This window comes from Anomaloglossus baeobatrachus, chromosome 1 (genome assembly GCF_048569485.1).
Source record: "Anomaloglossus baeobatrachus isolate aAnoBae1 chromosome 1, aAnoBae1.hap1, whole genome shotgun sequence".
In the NCBI taxonomy this organism is placed as follows: Eukaryota; Metazoa; Chordata; class Amphibia; order Anura; family Aromobatidae; genus Anomaloglossus; species Anomaloglossus baeobatrachus.
Window position 1 is genome coordinate 270,716,741 of NC_134353.1, and position 22,607 is coordinate 270,739,347.

The following is a 22,607-nucleotide window of genomic DNA, read 5'->3' on the forward strand; positions in this document are numbered from 1 at the left end:
GCAGATGCGCTCTGCAAATGTCTTTGCACTAGTGGGACTATAGCAAAGTCCAATAGCCACAGATAGGATGCCACTAGGTACACTGAGTGTTTGCTAGTATAATGGCTTAGTTATCATGAGTTGGAGTGTGCAATGCAGGCAGACGCGCTCTGCAAATGTCTTTGCACTAGTGGGACTATAGCAAAGTCCTATAGCCACAGATAGGATGCCACTAGGTACACTGAGTGTTTGCTAGTATAATGGCTTAGTTATAATGAGTTGTAGTGTGCAATGCAGGCAGACGCGCTCTGCAAATGTCTTTGCACTAGTGGGACTATAGCAAAGTCCAATAGCCACGTATAGGATGCCACTAGGTACACTGAGTGTTTGCTAGTATAATGGCTTATTTATGAGTTGGAGTGTGCAATGCAGGCAGATGCGCTCTGCAAATGTCTTTGCACTAGTGAGACTATAGCAAAGTCCAATAGCCACAGATAGGATGCCACTAGGTACACTGAGTGTTTGCTAGTATAATGGCTTAGTTATAATGAGTTGGAGTGTGCAATGCAGGCAGACGCGCTCTGCAAATGTCTTTGCACTAGTGGGACTATAGCAAAGTCCAATAGCCACAGATAGGATGCCACTAGGTACACTGAGTGTTTGCTAGTCTAATGGCTTAGTTATAATGAGTTGGAGTGTGCAATGCAGGCAGACGCGCTCTGCAAATGTCTTTGCACTAGTGTGACTATAGCAAAGTCCAATAGCCACGTATAGGATGCCACTAGGTACACTGAGTGTTTGCTAGTATAATGGCTTAGTTATAATGAGTTGGAGTGTGCAATGCAGGCAGATGTGCTCTGCAAATTTCTTTGCACTAGTGGGACTATAGCAAAGTCCAATAGCCACAGATAGGATGCCACTAGGTACACTGAGTGTTTGCTAGTATAATGGCTTAGTTATGAGTTGGAGTGTGCAATGCAGGCAGATGCGCTCTGCAAATGTCTTTGCACTAGTGGGACTATAGCAAAGTCCAATAGCCACGTATAGGATGCCACTAGGTACACTGAGTGTTTGCTAGTATAATGGCTTAGTTATAATGAGTTGGAGTGTGCAATGCAGGCAGATGCGCTCTGCAAATGTCTTTGCACTAGTGGGACTATAGCAAAGTCCAATAGCCACAGATAGGATGCCACTAGGTACACTGAGTGTTTGCTAGTATAATGGCTTAGTTATAATGAGTTGGAGTGTGCAATGCAGGCAGACGCGCTCTGCAAATGTCTTTGCACTAGTGGGACTATAGCAAAGTCCAATAGCCACAGATAGGATACCACTAGGTACACTGAGTGTTTGCTAGTATAATGGCTTAGTTATATGAGTTGGAGTGTGCAATGCAGGCAGACGCGCTCTGCAAATGTCTTTGCACTAGTGGGACTATAGCAAAGTCCAATAGCCACGTATAGGATGCCACTAGGTACACTGAGTGTTTGCTAGTATAATGGCTTAGTTATGAGTTGGAGTGTGCAATGCAGGCAGATGCGCTCTGCAAATGTCTTTGCACTAGTGGGACTATAGCAAAGTCCAATAGCCACAGATAGGATGCCACTAGGTACACTGAGTGTTTGCTAGTATAATGGCTTAGTTATCATGAGTTGGAGTGTGCAATGCAGGCAGACGCGCTCTGCAAATGTCTTTGCACTAGTGGGACTATAGCAAAGTCCAATAGCCACAGATAGGATGCCACTAGGTACACTGAGTGTTTGCTAGTATAATGGCTTAGTTATGAGTTGGAGTGTGCAATGCAGGCAGACGCGCTCTGCAAATGTCTTTGCACTAGTGGGACTATAGCAAAGTCCAATAGCCACAGATAGGATGCCACTAGGTACACTGAGTGTTTGCTAGTATAATGGCTTAGTTATCATGAGTTTGAGTGTGCAATGCAGGCAGACGCGCTCTGCAAATGTCTTTGCACTAGTGGGACTATAGCAAAGTCCAATAGCCACGTATAGGATGCCACTAGGTACACTGAGTGTTTGCTAGTATAATGGCTTAGTTATGAGTTGGAGTGTGCAATGCAGGCAGATGCGCTCTGAAAATGTCTTTGCACTAGTGGGACTATAGCAAAGTCCAATAGCCACGTATAGGATGCCACTAGGTACACTGAGTGTTTGCTAGTATAATGGCTTAGTTATAATGAGTTGGAGTGTGCAATGCAGGCAGACGCGCTCTGCAAATGTCTTTGCACTAGTGGGACTATAGCAAAGTCCAATAGCCACAGATAGGATGCCACTAGGTACACTGAGTGTTTGCTAGTATATTGGCTTAGTTATAATGAGTTGGAGTGTGCAATGCAGGCAGATGCGCTCTGCAAATGTCTTTGCACTAGTTGGACTATAGCAAAGTCCAATAGCCACAGATAGGATGCCACTAGGTACACTGAGTGTTTGCTAGTATAATGGCTTAGTTATCATGAGTTGGAGTGTGCAATGCAGGCAGACGCGCTCTGCAAATGTCTTTGCACTAGTGGGACTATAGCAAAGTCCAATAGCCACGTATAGGATGCCACTAGGTACACTGAGTGTTTGCTAGTATAATGGCTTAGTTATCATGAGTTGGAGTGTGCAATGCAGGCAGACGCGCTCTGCAAATGTCTTTGCACTAGTGGGACTATAGCAAAGTCCAATAGCCACGTATAGGATGCCACTAGGTACACTGAGTGTTTGCTAGTATAATGGCTTATTTATGAGTTGGAGTGTGCAATGCAGGCAGATGCGCTCTGCAAATGTCTTTGCACTAGTGAGACTATAGCAAAGTCCAATAGCCACAGATAGGATGCCACTAGGTACACTGAGTGTTTGCTAGTATAATGGCTTAGTTATGAGTTGGAGTGTGCAATGCAGGCAGATGCGCTCTGCAAATGTCTTTGCACTAGTGAGACTATAGCAAAGTCCAATAGCCACAGATAGGATGCCACTAGGTACACTGAGTGTTTGCTAGTATAATGGCTTAGTTATGAGTTGGAGTGTGCAACGCAGGCAGACGCGCTCTGCAAATGTCTTTGCACTAGTGGGACTATAGCAAAGTCCAATAGCCACAGATAGGATGCCACTAGGTACACTGAGTGTTTGCTAGTATAATGGCTTAGTTATGAGTTGGAGTGTGCAACGCAGGCAGACGCGCTCTGCAAATGTCTTTGCACTAGTGGGACTATAGCAAAGTCCAATAGCCACAGATAGGATGCCACTAGGTACACTGAGTGTTTGCTAGTCTAATGGCTTAGTTATAATGAGTTGGAGTGTGCAATGCAGGCAGATGCGCTCTGCAAATGTCTTTGCACTAGTGAGACTATAGCAAAGTCCAATAGCCACAGATGGGATGCCACTAGGTACACTGAGTGTTTGCTAGTATAATGGCTTAGTTATGAGTTGGAGTGTGCAACGCAGGCAGACGCGCTCTGCAAATTTCTTTGCACTAGTGGGACTATAGCAAAGTCCAATAGCCACAGATAGGATGCCACTAGGTACACTGAGTGTTTGCTAGTATAATGGCTTAGTTATGAGTTGGAGTGTGCAATGCAGGCAGATGCGCTCTGCAAATGTCTTTGCACTAGTGGGACTATAGCAAAGTCCAATAGCCACGTATAGGATGCCACTAGGTACACTGAGTGTTTGCTAGTATAATGGCTTAGTTATAATGAGTTGGAGTGTGCAATGCAGGCAGATGCGCTCTGCAAATGTCTTTGCACTAGTGGGACTATAGCAAAGTCCAATAGCCACAGATAGGATGCCACTAGGTACACTGAGTGTTTGCTAGTATAATGGCTTAATTATGAGTTGGAGTGTGCAATGCAGGCAGATGCGCTCTGCAAATGTCTTTGCACTAGTGGGACTATAGCAAAGTCCAATAGCCACAGATAGGATGCCACTAGGTACACTGAGTGTTTGCTAGTATAATGGCTTAGTTATAATGAGTTGGAGTGTGCAATGCAGGCAGACGCGCTCTGCAAATGTCTTTGCACTAGTGGGACTATAGCAAAGTCCAATAGCCACAGATAGGATGCCACTAGGTACACTGAGTGTTTGCTAGTATAATGGCTTAGTTATAATGAGTTGGAGTGTGCAATGCAGGCAGACGCGCTCTGCAAATGTCTTTGCACTAGTGGGACTATAGCAAAGTCCAATAGCCACGTATAGGATGCCACTAGGTACACTGAGTGTTTGCTTGTATAATGGCTTAGTTATGAGTTGGAGTGTGCAATGCAGGCAGATGCGCTCTGCAAATGTCTTTGCACTAGTGGGACTATAGCAAAGTCCAATAGCCACAGATAGGATGCCACTAGGTACACTGAGTGTTTGCTAGTATAATGGCTTAGTTATAATGAGTTGGAGTATGCAGAGGACACGAGGGTACAGTGCCAGGATTTTGGGGCTCTGGGTAGAGGAATGGAAGCCTGCCTTTCTATCCCTCCTAATAGGGAAATGCAGGGAGGAAATCCCTGACCTTGGCTACACAGACGCTGGCGCTGTTTTCAGGACCTGTCACCTTAACTCTGACCCTGCCGGTTTGAGCCCTTAAAAGGACTGCTAGAAAGTGCTATCCCTATGCTGTCCAGCGCTGTGTATGGAGCGCATACAGCTGTATCGGCGATAGGACTCAGGAGGACGGAGCTGCGACAGTGATGTCTGACACCAAAGACGCAGAAGAGATAATGGCGTCCTGGAGGAAAATGTCCGTTTTTATAATGCAGGGACATGTGACATGGACATCCTATCACACATGCCGTTGCTTCTCTGGCTAAAAGTCCCCTTAGCTGTGTGTGTGTCTGGGATTGGCTGACATGCTGGCCCGCCCCACAAGACGCGCGCGCTTAGGGAAGGAAGACAAGAAAAAAAAAAAAAATGGCGATCGCCATTATACAAACAGCAGTGATCTGAAGGCGCTGTTCCCGCACAGTATACACTGAAATGTCATAATAGTGTGATTCACAGAGTGACTTACACTATTATAGCAGAAACCAAGCTAGGATTTAGCTGTTTTTTTGCTGCTAGAACCGTTCTCGAACGTTTCTAGAACTATCGAGCTTTTGCAAAAAAGCTCGAGTTCTAGTTCGATCTAGAACATGCCCCAAAATCACTCGAGCCTAGAACTGGAGAACCACGAACCACGAACCGCGCTCAACTCTAGTTACTACTCAGCATTGCTAATGGTTTTTTGGTTCTTCATCCCTGGCTATTACAGATGGTGAATAGTGAATACCAAAATATTCAGGTTCAAAATATTTGTGCCAAATAATTTCTATTATTCATACCAAATTAAGAACCCAATGCATGTCAATGGGAAACTTGAATCATTTTCTGGAGGGCCTTGGAAGTAGGTCTGGGAGGTCTGGGAGGGCTGTAAAAATGCTGCAATGGATGTAAAAGTGTTGATATTGAATGGAAATAGCATGGGGAAGATGCCTCAATGCATTTCTGTCTCACATTTGTTCTCTCTGAATAATGTTTTCAGAGTAGTATGGGGATTAAAGCAGGTGAATTATACTTAAAAATTCCCATGAATCTGTCATACTGCTTCATAGTCTGTTCATTAAAGTTCATGAATATGCACTGCTTCCCTGCCCACCACAGTGTCTGTGATTGGTTGCAGTTCTGCTTCCCATGCTTGCCTTCTATGCCAGCATCTGTGATTGGTTGCACTCACACTAGATGTCTGGGTCAGGAAGCAGAGTGCAAAAATAAAAAACTAATTGGAATAAATGCTTTGGGACCCCCGTATATTGATACCCAGTGCAGATAAAGCAGACAGCTTCAAGCTGCAGCCCCCAGCTGTGTGCATTATCTTGGCTGTTTATCAGTGAGGATGGAACTTGCAGAAGGATTGCTGGACTGTCCAATCGCGGGACATGGCCTCACGCCAGCAGGTTCCATTTTCACTAAGAGGAGCGAGTTCAACTTTTACTGAGGGCAGCAGGAAGCCCCCGGTGTAACCTAGCAGTGACTTGACTGCTGGATTGTTGGATTGTGGGATATGGCAACACAGCAGTCTAGCAATCCAGCAGGCAGGAAACAGGAGTTCACACTCGAGGCTTCCCACTACCCTCAGTGATAGTTGAACCTGGCAGCGGGTTCCACATTTACTGAGAGCAGCGAGTTCAACTTTCACTGAGGGCAGCGGGAAGCCCCAAGTGTGACCTCCGGTGACATGACAGCCGTATTGCGGGACACAGCGGTACAGTAGTTGAGCAATCCAGGAGTCAGGTAACCAGAGTTCACAATCAAGGCTTCCCGCTGCCCGTGAAGGTTGAACCAGCTGCTATCAGTGAATATCAAAAGCACTGCCGGATTGCTGCACTGCCAGATTGGAAAACTGGGAAAGATTATTAAGGGTCCTTCATGTTTTGATTCCTAGCACAGATAAATAAGATAGCTACAGGTTGCAGCCCTGAGCTGTATGTGCTATCTTGGCAGTGTATCAAAATACAAAGGGCCCCATGCGGCTTTTTTTTACTATTTAAATAAATAATTTAAAAAAAACTAGAGTACGGTCCCCCCAAATTTTGATAGTCAGCCAAGAAAAAGCAGATGGCTATGGGCTGGTATTCTCAGGCTAGGGATGCCCATAGTTTTTGCGTCCATCCCAGCCTTAAAATAGTAGCCCACAGCCTCTCTGAATTGTCACATCCATTAGGTGCCACAATTCCGGTGCTTTACCTGGCAGCAGCACAGTCTGAGAGTCCGGTGACCGAAGTCTGGAAACCATAAAGGAGCCTTTAATTTAGACTTTAAGGTTCCTGGACCTCCCAGCTGTTGGGATACCTGGAGGCCATGAACTCTGATAAGAGCTCACAGCCTCCAGATATCCCAGCAGCTAGGAAAATCAGAAACCTTAAAGGCTCCCTTAATAGCTCCCTTAAAGGAGTCTTTAACAGAGACTTTAATGTTCCTGGAGTTCCCAGCTGCTGGAACATCTGGAGACTGTGTAACTTTAGTAAATATTCACAGCCTCCAGATAAACCATCAACTGACAACATGTACAATCAACTGGCAACTCCAGGAACCTTAAAACTTTTTGTGTGCTTATATTTTTATTTCTTTTTACTTACAGGGTTATTAATGAGGAGTCTCATAAACTCATCTCCTTTACCAACATAGAGTTTTATGGCGACTGTTATTTTTGACAAATCACAGCTGACATCAACCCCATATATTGCCACCGCACTAGGGCAATCAGGATGAGCAGGGTAAAGCACCACAACTGGCACATCTAATGGATGCGTTAATTGTGGTTCAGTTGTTAGCTGCTATTTTTAGGCTGAGGAGGGCTAAAAAATCATGGGCCTTCCTAGCCTAAGAATACCAGTCCCCTGCCTTCAGCTTTATCAGCACTGGTTATCAAAAATTGGCAGGAGACAAGATAGTTTTTTTTTATTATTTATTTATAAATAGTAAATTTATTATTTATTTATAAATAAATGTTAAATAATTTAAAGATAACATCATGGTGGAGCCTCTATTTTTGATTACTAGCCAAGATAAAGAACATAGCTGGGGGCTGCAGCCCACAGCTGTCTACTTTATCTGTGCTGATAATCACAAATGGGGGGGAGGCGCATGTCAAAGTGGCTTAATACTCTAAAAACATTGTTCCCAGAAATGTCCTGTGTTTCAGAGATGAATCCAGGTATCATCCCAATGCTGTTGCCATTCAATTTCAACACTTTTCAATCCATTTCAGCACTTTTAGAGCCCCTCCAGACATGAAGGGTGGGTGCCCCCGAAAATTTTTCGAGCTTCCCATTGACTTGCATTAGATTTGTTATTCATGAGGAATACACAAATAGTACAAAATATTTGAGATAAATAATCCATATGTGAATATTTTAGTACGGACCCATCACTACTTATAAAATTTCAGCAGGTTGCCCTGGGCAATGTCCTGCTTTGAATTGTCATCATTATTCCAATTGAAAATTGTTTCTAGTAGCTTCCTTGGAATGTTACTTATTCGTTTAGAGTAATTCATCTCAATTATTAATTTGTTTTGCCCTGCATCTGGAAACCTTCCTTAATGTTTAATGTGATGGTAAACTGCATTTACACCTATTAGTAAGAAAAAAAGCAAAACTGATTATAAAAGTGCTAAAGGAAAAAGGGATAAATACAAGCAAACATTTATTTTTCAAAATGTTGTTTCCCTTTTATATGTTTATAAACGTAATGTAGAATGGATATCTTTATTAAAGTTTTTGTTTTTAATATTTTATTGTCTTCATACTGTATGTCTATTTATGTTTGCAGATGTTGCTTATCTACTTAGACTGAAACACAAGGTCAGCACCAGATAAGCATGATCAGTCAAAAAAAATTATTTTGCCAAGATCTACGATTATAAATACAATTATAACATCCTTTCGAAAAAAAGGACTCTGGCTTCTCTATATTGGTTCTGGCTGTCCTGTCTTACAGTCATATGAAAAAGTTTGGGCACCCCTATTAATGTTAACCTTTTTTCTTTATAACAATCTGGGTTTTTGCAACAGCTATTTCAGTTTCATATATCTAATAACTGATGGACTCAGTAATATTTCTGGATTGCAATGAGATTTATTATACTAACAGAAAATGTGCAATCCGCATTTAAACAAAATTTGACCGGTGCAAAAGTATTAGCACCTCAACATAAAAGTGACATTAATATTTTGTAGATCCTCCTTTTGCAAAAATAACAGCCTCTAGTCGCTTCCTGTAGCTTTTAATGAGTTCCTGGATCCTGGATGAAGGTATATTTGACCATTCCTGTTTACAAAACAATTTCAGTTCAGTTAAGTTTGATGGTCGCCGAGCATGTACAGCATGCTTCAAATCATCCCACAGATATTCAATGATATTCAGGTCTGGGGACTGGGATGGCCATTCTAGAACATTGTAATTGTTCCTCTGCATGAATGCCTGAGTAGATTTGGAGCGGTGTTTTGTATCAAAGTCATGCTGAAATATCCATCCCCTGCGTAACTTCAACTTCGTCACTGATTCTTGCACATTATTGTCAAGAATCTGCTGATACTGAGTTGAATCCATGCGACCCTCAACTTTAACAAGATTCCCGGTGCCGGCATTGGCCACACAGCCTCAAAGCATGATGGAACCTCCACCAAATTTTACTGTGGGTAGCAAATGCTTTTCTTGGAATGCCGTGTTTTTTTGCCTCCATGCATAACGCCTTTTTGTATGACTAAACAACTCAATCTTTGTTTCATCAGTCCACGGGACCTTCTTCCAAAATGTAACTGGCTTGTCCAAATGTGCTTTTGCATACCTCAGGCGACTTTGTTTGTGGCGTGCTTGCAGAAACGGCTTTTTTCGCATCACTCTCCCATACAGCTTCTCCTTGTGCAACATGCGCTGTATTGTTGACCAATGTACATTGACACCATCTGCAGCAAGATGATGCTGCAGGTCTTTGGAGGTGGTCTGTGGATTGTCCTTGACTGTTCTCACCATTCTTCTTCTCTGCCTTTCTGATATTTTTCTTGGCCTGCCACTTCTGGGCTTAACAAGAACTGTACCTGTGTTATTCCATTTCCTTACTATGTTCCTCACAGTGGAAACTGACAGTTTAAATCTCTGAGACAATTTTTTGTATCCTTCCCCTGAACAACTATGTTGAATAATCTTTGTTTTCAGATCATTTGAGAGTTGTTTTGAGGAGCCCATGATGCCACTCTTCATATGAGATTCAAACAGGATAACAACTTGCAAGTGGCCACCTTAAATACCTTTTCTCATAATTGGATACACCTGCCTATGAAGTTCAAAGCTCAATGAGGTTACAAAACCAATTTAGTGTTTTGGTAAGTCAGTAAAAAGTAGTTAGGAGTGTTCAAATCAAGAAATTGATTAGGGTGCCCATACTTTTGCACCGGTCAAATTTTGTTTAAATGCGGATTGCACATTTACTGTTAGTAGAATAAACCTCATTTCAATCCAGAAATATTACTCAGTCCATCAGTTATTAGATATATGAAACTGAAATAGCTGTTGCAAAACCCCAAATTGTTATAAAGAAAAAAGGTTAACATTAATAGGGGTTCCCAAACTTTTTCATATGACTGTATATGATTGCTTATGATTTTATTACTGAAAATGTGGTTACTAATTCTGTATCAACTATGGGTATACAACGCTTTGTAGTAAGTTTGTTGAGAAGATTATTAGAGATTATCAAATCTTGTGAAAAAAATACCAAGTACGTAAAATTGTTTTGAAAACTGTGATTATTACCAAATTGATCACTGTAAATTGCAATACTCAATAATGCAAAAATACTGAAAAATAATGTATGTAACACTCTGTGGACTCCTAGCACTGTATTGAACTGCTTTCAAGTTCTTTAGCGCATACACAGCCTTACTAATGTAGAAGTTACTTCACTAATGATATGGATGGTAATCTGATGGTAACCAGCAGCTTATTTAATAAGAATTTTCACATTTTTCACAATTAACAAGTAGTTCACAAATTATCCCACATAGTCATTTGTGATAAATCATACTGTTTTGTACAGATCTCTGACTCAAACTAACAGTGTCACTGTCAGAGGTAACATTATCCTGCACTGACTGAGGCAAATGATGTGCCATATAGTTTTCATAACCCCTATTTTCTACCCATTTATACACTTACTGGAGTCATACCATTTAAATGTGTAGGTTTTGTCCCAAATAAGGTGTATCTGGTAAAAATCGTTAGGGTCCATGCAAAGAAATGTTGACTTGTTATGGCACATGGACACACATAATTGACCAATTTTTGAGAAAAGTAAAAACCTTTTATAAGATTATTCTGTGTAGTCATAATGCAATTTTCCTGCTCATCTGACAACTTAGATACCACTGTCACTATTAGGGGTTACTTTATTTTGAGCAGCTCTAGTGCTTATTTTGACAGTTATTACTGTGTTCTTACAAAGATAAGACCTCCCCAAAAAATAAGCCCTAGCATGGATTTTGAGCATTTTCGGATCAAGGCTTAAATATAAATAATAAAAAATAAGCCCCAGTCGCGGTTCAAAAATGAAGAGTCCATGCAGCTAAAAAAGTTAAAGAATACTGCAGGACACTTCATAATAGACAGCGGAGATCCTCAAAAATGAGAATAAAAAAGACATAAGTCCCCGTAATCATATTCACTAGACACTGAGAGGGAGAACCTGCAGTGGACCGCACACCCACACACATCCGATTGCATACCCACACACATCAAATCGCACACACATCAGATCACTCACAAACATCAGATTGTGCACACATATCAGATCACACACACTAACATCAGATAACACACACAATCACACATCAGATTGCTCACATAATCACACATCAGATTGCTCACACACACCATATCAAGTGATACTGATTTATTCTGGCTTACAGAGAATCCTAAGACTCAATGCAGTGAAACGCATATGACTTGCAGTGGACCTCATAAGACCTGCAGTGGAACTCCTAGGACCTGTCGTGGAACTCATAGGACCTGCCGTGGAATGCATCGATGCATTCCACCACCAGGTCTTCCATATGTTCCATTGCACTGTGTTCCATCTTTCCCTGCTGGCCAGAAGCAATCAGTGTTGACGGATGTATTAAGTGTGTATGTGCGATCTGATGAGTGATCGTGTGTGCGAGCTGATTGGTGATTGTGTGTGTATGAGTGTGTGTGTGTGTGTGTGTGATCTGATGTATGTGAGTTGGTCGGCCAGAAGCAGGGGATGCAGCATGGAGCTTACCTGCTGTGAGCGAAGATCACAGGAGGACCTAGGAGCCTCACAGACATCCAGGGTCTGGTAGTATGAGTCCCCTGGGAAGGGGGGGGTCTGCTTTTTGTGGGGGTAAACTAACCCCCAACCATGTTTCTCCAAGAATAAGATCTACCCCGAAAATAAGGCCTAGTGGTTTTTTCAGAGGAAAAAAAGTAGTCTATGTCAAATTTTTGGAAAAATACAATAGTGACAGATGGGTGCTTTTTTTGCAACAAAAAATAAAGGACAACAATGTCCAATTCAGTAAGACAGCTTCTTTCTGACCACGTACAAAAGACATATTTATTATAAAATGACAAGTCTTTTTAAATATTCTTAAGATGGATTTCTAATCCTATTGAATACCTGAGTGTTATCACATCGGTGCTAGCAGAATACAGACCGTCATTTGTCAAAATCCTACCTAGATTTCTGCAAGCTAGCTACTGTGCTGAGCCTTCATTCTTTACTTACTCTCAGCATTCTCTTTTGCATTTGCTGAGAGCTCAAATAGAAAGGTCACTTAAAAGGGCTGAATAGTTCAATGGATAAGTTTCATTAGGTTGTGCTTTACCAGCATCTGCTCTCTTTAACAGCCATAATCGTCCTTTATCCTCCCAATATTTGAGGCACTTTTATAAATTCATGCACGCTAGAAATGATCGCGGTGGTCCTGCTAAACCCAGAAGTATATTAGTAACCAGACTCTTCAATTGCTGATTTATCCAGGGCTTTACAGCAAGCAGGTGTGAGATTACACTATTGTCTCTTCTATAAACTGAAATGTCAGGGCATTTATTTTCCCTTCTCTTTTTATAGCTGATTCAAAGGCTTTGCTCTAAACCAGAGGCATTTAGCTTTCCTTTTGCTTTTTCATTAACCTCTGATATGATTTGTTGCTCTGCAATCCAACTCCATTGCTTGTAAACTTGAAATAGAATGGCAATCAGCAGAGTGTTAGATACCTATTATAGGTATTAATATAATAAAATAAAGAATGTAGAACTATAGACTAAAGATATAATTTAATATTGTACCGCAAAATGTATACTTAGCAAAACTATTTATAAGCAGCATGATTTATATCTGGTCCTATAAGTACAGTACAGCTGGCTGGCATGTTCCCAAATCCCAAATTAAGTATAAAATGTGTTTTTTATAATTGACAAATTATCATAATATATTGTTTACTATTAGTAATGGGCAAATAGTAACTATTTTTGTTCCGATTATTCTTAACGAATCCCAAAGTACTATTCTGGCATTTGTCATGAATAACTAATGCAAGTCAATGGGGAACATGAGCATTTTTCTTGTGGTGACGAATACATGAATAGTACTCCTTATTTAGTAAGCAGTATCCGAACACAAATAGATGCTATTTTCCCATCTCTATTATTATGAATAGAGATAAACAACCCGGCTCTAAATAAACTCATTTTGGTATGAATTTGTAAAGGAAAAAATTTGTTTCTGCCAAATCTGAACTTTTTGATATTTCATTTGATTAACTCATTTCTAACAACGCCAATTTTTGTTTTTGCATTTTTATTTTTTCCTCCTCTTCTTCTCAGAACCATAACTTTTATTTTTTCATCCTCATAAACATATGAGGTCTAGATTTTTGTGGAACAAGGTGTACTTTTGAATGACACAATTAATTTTATCACATACCGTATTATAAAATGGAAATTGATGTTCAGTGCTGGAGAGGAGAAGTGGGGGTTAATACCACACTGTCGCCAAGAAGGAGGAAAAAATTGTTGATTTTATAATAAAAATGTTTATCAGGAATTTCTCATTTATTACAACAAAATTTACAAAATCAATTTTTAGCAATATTACCTTTGAAGTGACTTTGAGAGGCCTATGTGACAGAAAATACCCAAAAGCGACACCATTCTCATGGACCCGTTGAAGCACTGGTAATCGGTGTTAAACGGCTGCCATTGTCCGTGTACATTCCTCCTCCATATGCCTGTAGATTAAAAGAAGTTGAAAATTTTACCTATCGGTGAGTACCTCCTTTCTTGCTTGTTGATGACACCATTCTGATAATTGCAACCCTCAAACTGCTCAAAACTACATTGAAGTTTATTAACCTTCAGGTGTTTTACAGAAATGAATGCAAAGTGGAGTAAAAAAATAAATAAATTTACATTTTACCTAAAACTTTTGTTTTAGCACCATATTTCTCGTTTTCAGACGATGAAACACCAAAAAGTGGAGAATAAAATGTGTTACCCACTTTCTTATGAGCACGCTAATACCTAATGTGGTCAGAAACCTCTGTTTATACAAATGGGAGAGATCTGAATGGGAGGAGTATTGTTTCAGTTTTTAACAGCAAATTTGGCTGAAATACTTTGCGCACCATGTCGCATTTGAAAGGCCCCTAAGGTACCAAAACAGCAAAATGAAACACAAGTGACACCAAGTTAGAAATCAGACCCTTCAAGGATTTTATCTAGGAGTATAGTGAACTTTGTGAAGCCATAGGTATGTAGCGCCCCTGAGCTTGAGCTATCAGGAGCTACAGGGAGCTGTATCCTGTCAAAGATGCAGGGCCTACTCCAGGCACCCAGAAGACCAGTGCTGGTAACACCAAAACATTCATACAATCCCTGTTTTCTCCCCCCAAAACTGGTGATGGGCTAGGGTTGGACCCAATGAATGGCCACTTAGGGGTGAAACCGATCCAGTCCACTAGACGAAGACCAGGGAGGAGGGGCCAGACAGACAGTATGTAGAAGTGAAAGGAGACGGATGTAACGGTACTGAGGGGAGAGTGCAGCAGTGACCTGTCAGGTTCAGGCATGTGGTTGCCGAAGGAGTACGGTGGAATACTCTCGAAACCATAGCACCGACGGGGTGCAGATCCCTAGGTCAGGAAAACGGTCCAGACAGACCTGATAAAATCTGCATGGTGAGGCGACCATCCAGGACCACACCGACCTAAAAGTTCGGGCCTCAGTAACGATGGGAGAACCTGGGAACGAGACAGAGATCTGGCCCAACAGAGTTCAAGTTACCTGCCATACGGACTAAGACTGAAAGACAACCAGGAGGGGACCTTCAGATGTTCCAAGCCACAGGGACTCACCAACCAGAGACAGGTGCAGGGGAAGAAAGCCACTAGGTCACCACATCGGCACTGGAACTAAGGGGACCAGTGGTGAGGACCAGCCTCCATCGGGTTGCGAGCAATAACAACGCTGTGAGTAAAGAACCAGTTACACTGCAAACCCTTGTGTGGCTTACCTTCTTTCCGTGCCCAACACCATCATCTATCCCCTGGGACCTGGCCCTACTTGCGGAGGGCCCAACATCCAGGCTCCTATTAACATCAGCCCCAGCAGCAAGAAAATGTGCAGTGGCGGCCCTATCTAAATAGCCGCAACCCGCAAGTGGCGTCACGACAAAAACGTTATTATTATTCCCTTGTACATAATTCCTTTTTTAAGCAACCCCCAGGATCACGGAATCAGGTAATGGCCACCCAGTGAACTGTCACAGAAAATACACTGCCCGGGATTGAGTACCTCAAAGCCCTGGGGCGAGTTAGGTACTTCACAGAATTTAATAACAATAGATTGTCATATTTACCATTTTCTTTTTTTTTCACGAAAATGTTGCTTTAGCTACAAATTTCTCACTTTTTCAAAAGGTAACACCAAAACGTGGCCAGCAGAGTTTGTTACTCACATTCTTATGAGTGTGAAGATACCTCACATGTAGTTAAATAGTTCTGTTTATACAAATAGGAGGGCTCAGAACAGAAGGGGTAATATTTGAACTTTGGAAAGCAAATTTGGCTGAAATATATTGTAGGCACCATGTTGCATTTACAGGGCCCCTGAGGTACCTAAACATTAGAAATCCCCCCACAAGTGATACAATTTTGGAAACTATACCCCTCATGGATGTTATCAAGTGGAATAGTGAGCATTTTGAGCCTACAGGTACTTTACAGAATTTCATAACAATAGGTTGTCATATTGAAAATTTCCTTTTTTTTCATAAAAATGTTGCTTTAGTGCCAAATTTCAACTGGCAAAACAAAAAACTAGACCCCTCAGTTTGTTACCCACTTTCTTGTGAGAGCGGTGATACCTCACATGTAGCCAAACAGTTAAACTTAAACAAATAGCAGGCCTCAGAAGATAATGAGCAATATTTGTATTTTGGAACACAAATTTAGCTGAATTAGATGGCAGGGAACATGGAAAGTACCTAAAGAGCAGAAAACCTGAACAAGTGATCTTTTTTGGAAACTGGAGGAGGTAAGTTCTCAGTCAGATGGGAGAGAGATTGGACGGAAGAGGATGATTTCTGCAGGAGCATGCAATGCATGCAAACATAATTTGACAGGCTTGAGGGGACAAGGGGAGGACTTTTCCTCCCATCTGGAGGTGTAATGATATCAGATGAGAGTGAGATCTACTGGAGGAGGCAGTCCTTAGCGGGTGCTCAACACATGCACCAGCCATTTTATGAGTTAGAGAGGGGGGGATTTTGCTCACTTTTGTGACTGGAGGGTATCGGGGGAGGACCTTTCTTCTGCATCTGACATGTTTGATCACAAAAACCAACTTATCAAAAAAAAATATTTTTTTTTTTTGGGGGGTTATGTCGTACACCGTGTGGTAAAAGTGATAAGACATCCTTATTCTTCGGAACAGTATGATTACAGTGATGCCACATTTATATAATTTTTCATATTTTGCCACTTTTACACAATGAAAACAATTTCATAGAAAAAACACTATTTCTACATCTCTGGATTCTTAGAGCTATAGCTTTTATATTTTTCCACTGATGGAGCAGTGTAGTAGCGTGTTTTTTGTGGGACATGATGAAGTTTTTAGCCATACCATATCTATATACATTCACATTTTATTGCATTTCATTCAATTTTTTATTTGGAGGTACAGTGCCTACAAGTAGTATTCAACCCCCTGCAGATTTAGCAGGTTTACACATTCGGAATTAACTTGGCATTGTGACATTTGGACTGTAGATCAGCCTGGAAGTGTGAAATGCACTGCATCAAAAAAGAATGTTATTTCTTTTTTTATTTTTTTTTTAAATTGTGAAAAGTTTATTCAGAGGGTCATTTATTATTCAACCCCTCAAACCACCAGAATTCTCTTTGGTTCCCCTAAAGTATTAAGAAGTATTTCAGGCACAAAAAACAATGAGCTTCACATGTTTGGATTAATTATCTCTTTTTCCAGCCTTTTCTGACTAATTAAGACCCTCCCCAAACTTGTGAACAGCACTCATACTTGGTCAACATGGGAAAGACAAAGGAGCATTCCAAAGGCATCAGAGACAAGATCGTGGAGGGTCACAAGGCTGCCAAGGGGTACAAAACCCTTTCCAAGGAGCTGGGCCTACCTGTCTCCACTGTTCGGAGCATCATCCGGAAGTGGAAGGCTTATGGAACTACTGTTAGCCTTCCACGGCCTGGACAGCCTTTGAAAGTTTCCACCCGTGCCGAGGCCATGCTTGTCCAAAGAGTCAAGGCTAACCCAAGGACAACAAGGAAGGAGCTCCGGGAAGATCTCATGGCAGTGGGGACATTGGTTTCAGTCAATACCATAAGTAACGTACTCCACTGCAATGGTCTCCATTCCAGACGAGCCCGTAAGGTACCTTTACTTTCAAAGCGTCATGTCAAGGCTCGTCTACAGTTTGCTCATGATCACTTGGAGGACTCTGAGACAGACTGGTTCAAGGTTCTCTGGTCTGATGAGACCAAGATCGAGAACTATGGTGCCAACCACACACGTGACGTTTGGAGACTGGATGGCACTGCATACGACCCCAAGAATACCATCCCTACAGTCAAGCATGGTGGTGGCAGCATCATGCTGTGGGGCTGTTTCTCAGCCAAGGGGCCTGGCCATCTGGTCCGCATCCATGGGAAGATGGATAGCACGGCCTACCTGGAGATTTTGGCCAAGAACCTCCGCTCCTCCATCAAGGATCTTAAGATGGGTCATCATTTCATCTTCCAACAAGACAACGACCCAAAGCACACAGCCAAGAAAACCAAGGCCTGGTTAAAGAGGATAAAAAATCAAGGTGTTGCAGTGGCCTAGTCAGTCTCCTGAACTTAACCCAATTGAAAACTTGTGGAAGGAGCTCAAGATTAAAGTCCACATGAGACACCCAAAGAACCTAGATAACTTGGAGAAGATCTGCATGGAGGAGTGGGCCAAGATAACTCCAGAGACCTGTGCCGGCCTGATCAGGTCTTATAAAAGACGATTATTAGCTGTAATTGCAAACAAGGGTTATTCCACAAAATATTAAACCTAGGGGTTGAATAATAATTGACCCACACTTTTATGTTGAAAATTTATTAAAATTTAACTGAGCAACATAACTTGTTGGTTTGTAAGATTTATGCATTTGTTAATAAATCCTGCTCTTGTTTGAAGTTTGCAGGCTCTAACTTATTTGCATCTTATCAAACCTGCTAAATCTGCAGGGGGTTGAATACTACTTGTAGGCACTGTATAATGAAAAAACATTGTTTCTTGCCACGTTTCTTCTTATTGTTTCTACTGTGTTCATTGTAGGGGTTAAATTGTGCGACAATTTTTTCAATTGTTCTAGATGTGGTGATGCCAAATATGTGTACTTTATATGTTTATTTTTCTTTTTATGTAAATATTCAAATTATTTGGTGAAATATTTTTGTTCTTTACTTTGTGTTTTTTATTTGTTGTTTAATTATTTTTTTTCTCTACTTAGTCCCTCTATACTTCTGATCACTGGTCTCATGTATTCCAATAAACATGTATTGCAATGCAAGAAACCAGTCAGATTACACTGGCAAATCCTGCCTACAAAAACTGCCTATATGTCTTCATACCTGGCACACCAGGAGGTCATTGTTTGACATCCAGGTGCCATGACAACCATTGGCTCCCTGTGATTTTGTCTTCAGGGCACCAATGGGGGTGAGAGGGGGAGTAGCCTCCCATGACCTTCTAAATGCCACAATCTCTATAGATCGTGGCACCTATTGGGTTAATCAGCCAGGGGAGGCATGTGCCCTGGTACTTGCTCTTTCTGTAGGAGCTTGTCTGTCATCTAATCTGAGCTCCTACTGTGATCGTATAGAGAAGTGCTGATATTTTAGCATCTATCACACAATCATGCTGTGATCAGTCAGTAAGGGTAAGTTCACACAGTCCATTTTTCGCTGCGTTTTGGCACTTTTTTCGGGTGCGTTTTTGCTCAGAAAACTGCATGACTTTGCTTCCCCAGCAAAGTCTATGCGTTTTAATTTTGGCTGTGTGCACACAGCAGTTTTTTTAGCTGTGTTTTTGTGGTGCCCACAAAAATGCAGCATGTCAATTATTTTTGCGTTTTTCACTGCGTTTTCCACCTATTGAGTTCAATGAGATGTTCAAAAAACGCAATGAAAACCGCAAATTGCAAATATAGCTGTGTTTTAGTGCGTTTCTATGACTAAAAACGCAGCTATAAATGCTGGGGGTGGGTAGTAAAGTGACATATACAGGAAGAGGTTTCCTTCTGTCAGTAAACACAGAAGCGTGAATCCTCCCAGTACCGCCACCGCTGCTTCCACCTTCCGTACGGCGGCATGTCTGCTCCCGTGTGGCGCCATTGCCGGGCAGGAGATGGAAGCAGCTGCAAAATCAAAAGTGAACAGTAGAAAAAAAAAAGTCATACTCACCTGTCTGCAGACTCCCGGTGCCATGTCCGCTCACAGCTCCTCTTCCTGGTACCGCCACCCAGGCACGTCCGATGGCTGCAGGACCTGGCGGTAGATAACCTGATGCGATCACCTAACGCATCAGCTGATTGTAAGTCTTGCGGTGATGCCGGCTTTTTACCGCCCAGCCGGCTATCAGCTGATGCCGTCAGGAGACTGCTTCACTGATTACCGGCAGCTCCTGCAGCTATCGGGCAGGAGTCAGCACAGATGTGTGAATTTTTTTTTCTTTTGCACTGATGCATCAGCTGATTGTATAAAAGCCGTTTAAGCAATCAGCTGCTGTGTCATGTGATTCAGGCCCTTGAACCTGACACATCATCTGATCGCTTTGCCTTCCAGCAAACCGATCAAATGATATTGGATCTGGATTGGACGGCGCGGGAACCTTGACCCAGGATTACTGCGGAGGTTTTTTTTTTATTTCAATAAAGATGGAGTCAATAATTGTGTTGTGTTTTATTTCTAATAAAAATATTTTTTTGTGTGTTGTGTTTTTTTTTATCTTTACTAGAAATTCATAGTGGCCATGTCTAATATTGGCGTGACACCATGAATATACAGCTAGCCCTAACCACATTATTACCCAGAGAGCCACCCGACATCAGGAGAGCTGGAAGAATTGGATACAGCGCCAGAAGATGGCGCTTCTATGAAAGGTGGCTGCGGACTGCAATTCGCAGCGGGGGTGCTCAGAAAGCTTGGGCACCCTGCACTACGGATTCCAATCCCCAGCTGCCTAGTTGTACCTGGCTGGACTCAAAAATTGGGCGAAGCCCACGTCATTTTTTTTTAAAATTATTTCATGACATTCATGAATTAATTAAAAAAAAAGGCTTCCCTATATTTTTGGTTCCCAGCCGGGTACAAATAGGCAGCTGGGGGTTGGGGGCAGCCCGTACCTGCCTGCTGTACCTGGCTAGCATACAAAATACGGCGAAGCCCACGTCAATTTTTTTTGGGGGGGGGGAAACTCCTGCATACAGTCCTGGATGGAGGATGCTGAGCCTTGTAGTTCTGCAGCTGCTGTCTGCTCTCCTGCATACACTAGTGGATGGAGTATGCTGAGCCTTGTAGTTCTGCAGCTGCTGTCTGCTCTCCTGCATACACTAGTGGATGGAGTATGCTGAGCCTTGTAGTTCTGCAGCTGCTGCCTGCTCTCCTGCATACACTAGTGGATGGAGTATGCTGAGCCTTGTAGTTCTGCTACCCCTGCCTCTCCCTCCAGCATACAGTCCTGGATGGTGCATGCTGAGCCTTGTAGTTCTGCAGCTGTCTGCTCTCTTGCATACACTAGTGGAGAATGAAGAACATATTGAAGAAGGAAATTACATCAGACCTTTTTTTTCTTTTTTTTTTTCAACAATCTTTAATGGCATTGTTCACTGATAAAAAATAACGCATAAAAACGCAGTAAGCAAAAACGCAGCAAAACCAGCAAAAAATGCACCAAATTGTGGCAAAAATGCATGCATTTTTGCCGTGGTTTATTGCCGCGGGTGTGTTTTTGTGCGTTTTTTGCCGCAAAAAACGCACAAAAACGCAGAGTCAAAATAACTCAGTGTGTGAACTTAGCCTAAGGCTAACTGACCAATCATAGCGATCAGAGAGCGGGGACCTCTGAAATGTGTCCCTACATCTGTTCCCATGTCAGTCAGCTGTCAGTAACTGCTGCTGGCATGGAGGTGTAACTATATGTTTTCACACAGTGATAGTTTTGATCCATAAAGGACATAGCACCTCAAGATGCAGGAACTGGCATCCGCTCATGACGTGCTATTTCCTTAATTGGTTATAAAAAGGTTAAAATTAGGGATGAGCGAGTATACTCGTTTCTACTCAGTAGTCACCGAGTAGTACGGTGTTCGGGCTACTCGTTACTCCATGAGTATCCTTGTAATTACTCACTAGGAGTAGCGAGTCCAATGTAAGTCAATGGGAAATGTGAGTTAGGGTATGTGCGCATGTCTGTGTTCTATTCCACAGCGTTTAAGTCACTGCATGTGCATTTCAAAACGCAGCCAAAAAGCTGCGTTTTGAAAGCATTGTGCATGCGGAATTCAAACGTTCTGGATGCTTGCTCTGCCATAGACAGAGTGGGAAAAGCATCCAGAACGCACAAAAGAAGAGACTTGTTCGTTTTTAGAATGCAGCGTTTTGGCAAAATATTTCAGCAGCCGAAACGCTGCATTCTAAAATGCTACGTGCGAATGGATTATGCACAATCTTCATAGATTGTGCTGGGGACACAGGACACATGCTTTTATGCTGCGGTGCAAAACACAGCATAAAAGCATGAAAAAATCACATGTGCGCACAAAGCCTAATTGTCTGCTGGGCCCTAAAAAGCAGTCTGGGGGCTGAGTAAAAGGCTGAAATGGATGCAAGATTGTTTAAACGCCGGGTGGTAAAAAGCCACTGGCTTTTTTAAGCAATCAGCTGATGCACACTCCCTGGTGCTGCGCTCCCTTGCCGCCTACCCGCCCAAGTTAGGACTGGGCGGGGAACGCAGCACCAGGGAGTGGTGAGCGAAGCACATGGTAGTGAGGGGCGCAGCACCAGGGTACGAAGGACCCGTGTGAGCAGCACGCTGGGACTCGTTACTCGTAACTTGAGTATTAGGACCTACTCGTTACGAGTATAGCGAGTCCGAGTATTTCACTACTCGCTCATCCCTTGTTAAAATGTAAGTTTTTAGAATCTCATTCTGATGCTTCATAGGTTCACATTGGAGAAGCTAGTTGTGTATCACAGTGTGACTCAAAGAGTCAGAATAAAAACTCACAAATATGAGCTGCAGCATTGTCTTACATAGGGCCGAGTGCAATGCGAGATTTTCTCACTGCACTCGTGAGAGTCATATGTCAGTGTGACTCTACCTGTATAGTAAAAATAAAAAAATAAACTGGCACAGGGTCCCCCATATTATGATAGCCAGCACAGATAAAGCCCACGGCCACAGGCTGCAGTCCCCCGCCCTGTGCTTATTTTTGCTGTGTATCAAAATAAGAGCAACCACATGCAACTTTTTCTGAAAAAAATATTTAAATAAATCATTTAAAAAAAATGGCTTGCAGTC